The following is a 2,320-nucleotide window of genomic DNA, read 5'->3' on the forward strand; positions in this document are numbered from 1 at the left end:
CTGCAGTGGCTCCAGCCCGGGACGCCCAGCTTGTCGCCCTGCGCGGGGGTTGGGGGATGCGGGGGACACCGGGGTTCAGTGGGTCAGGGCAGGGGTCAGGACCCCCCGGCGCCTCCCTCTGCCGTGGGAGCCCGGCGCGTCCCGCAGCCGCTCCGCGCCCATCCTCTCCCTCTCCCAAGCCCAAGGTGTAAATTCCGGTCCTGCTTCCTCCCGCGCCGGGAGCCCCGCCAGCCCCACCTGCCCCCCGGGACCCGGTCCGCCCCGGGACACCCCGCAGTAACTCGGGGAGCAGCCCCAGGCGGGCGGGAGGCGAGCACGGCCGGTCGGCCCCGTGCCCCCGGTCCCCGGGAGACCCTGCCGTAATGCGGCGGCACGTGCGGCGGGCAGGGCAAGTCCGGGCCACCAGCCCGGGCCACCAGCCCGCCGCCAGAGCCGGTGTTTACGAGCCACCCTACAATACCAAAGGCGCAGGCACGGCTCCCGCAGGCAGCCCCGGGAAGGAAGCGACCCTGCACCAACGCCCCCAGCCCTTCCCAGGGGACTGGGGGCAGCCGAGGCAGGCGGGCTGGCCGGGCTGCGCTCCGCGTCCTTGTCCCCACGGCTGCCCGGCCGCGGGAAGGGGACTGCCAGTCCCTCGCGTCCCCCCACCCCGGAGGTGGCCTGTCCCCAAGCGGGGGGCTGTCGGGCCGGGCCCCCCGCCCGTCACGGCCGTACCTGGGACGCAGCGGGGCCGGGGAGCCGCTCCATGCTGACTGCGGGGCAGCGCTGCTATTCTGGGCCCGCGGCTGGTGGGGGCCTGGCAGATAGGGTGTCACCGAGCAATGCCAGCCATGCCCCCGCCACCGCCGCGGGGGGGGGACACCGCCACAGCCGGGCAGCGCCTGCAGCCACGGCGTCACCCCGCCGCGGCGGCCGGGAGGGGGTGGCCGTGGCCCCGGGGACAGCGCCGGGCCTGGGGACTCGAGGGAGGGAGCGATGGAGAGATGGCTGGGAGCAGAAAACCCGTCGCCCCGCTCCACCGACCCCTCTGTCCTCCCGGAGCGGTGCTCGGCTCCTGCCAGGTATGCGGCCCTGCCTGCCCAGGTGCCACCCCAGCCGTCCTGCAGCAGGAGCCGGGGAGCAGGGGGGGCACAGCATCCCCCCGCTCCACCGGGGATGCTGGGGGAGGGCTGCATCCAGCCGCGGATCCAGCTGGATCCCTCTGACCCCGACGCTGCCCTGGCCCTGCCTGGCCCTGCCCGGGGTCCCACCGCGGCTCAGCCGTGCCCGGCCACCCCAGGCCTCACGGCGGGGCAGCCCGCGCCTGCTGGGGAACCAACTTCCTCGCCCACAGGGCCACCCAGTCTTGCCGCCCTCCGCTCATTCCCAGCTCCATTTCTATTTCAGGAAGATTCAAATAACCCCTTGGCTGGCTGCCGGGCCAGCCCGGGAGCAGCCGTGGGCGAGCAGACTGGTGGCTGCCCAGCCACGGGTTCAAAGTGGCTCTAGCTGACTCCCCCGGGACAGCTGGACCCCAGCCCATGGTGGGGTGCAAGGAGCGAAGCCCCTGTCCCCTGGTGCTACCCCAAGGCAGGCAGGAAAAGGAGGGAAGGGGCAGGTGGCTTGCTGCTGGGGACAAGCCAGCAAGGGTGGGGTGACACAAGGACACAGTGGCTACCCAGATCCTGGGTGGCCCCAGCCACACAGTGGTGCAAGGGGCTGGATGGGCCCAAGCCCTTACAGCTGCGTTGAGCTGGGCAGCCTGGCTCCAGCCTGGCCACGGCTGGGTGCTGGCAGCAGGCAAGGCAGCAGGCATCTCCACTTTCGGAGGCTATTTTCAGGTGCTGGAGAGAAGCCGAGGAGCGATGAGATTGTCACCAAGGAGACCGGAGAAACAGGGCCCAGCTCCGGGCAGCTGGGGCTGTGGGGAGGGAAGGGTTTTCTGCAAGCCCCACGACCCACACAGAGGGCTCAGCACCTCAAGCATCCCACTCAAGTGCCCAGCATGCCCCTGCCATGCTTGGGGGACATAACCCAAAATGGGCAGGGGACAGCTCAGGGGACCCAACCCTTCCCTTCCCCTGCTGCAAGGCTAGCAATCTGCGGGAGAGCCCCCAGGACATACAGCCACACTGGGAGCTGCTCCCCCACACAAGAGGGCACATTTACCTGCTCTGGGGCAGCAAGAACAGCCCCCAGCTCTGCGAAGGACAGGAAAACAGAATGGCAGGGTGGTGGCACCAACCCTTCCTGTACCGGAGCCCAGCAAAGCATGTGGAGAGCCAAGGCGCACTGCAGACCCAAACAGGTCAGGGAAATAGAGGCAGATGGAAGCCAGAAG

Source organism: Falco cherrug, chromosome 8, assembly GCF_023634085.1.
Source record: "Falco cherrug isolate bFalChe1 chromosome 8, bFalChe1.pri, whole genome shotgun sequence".
NCBI lineage: Eukaryota > Metazoa > Chordata > Aves > Falconiformes > Falconidae > Falco > Falco cherrug.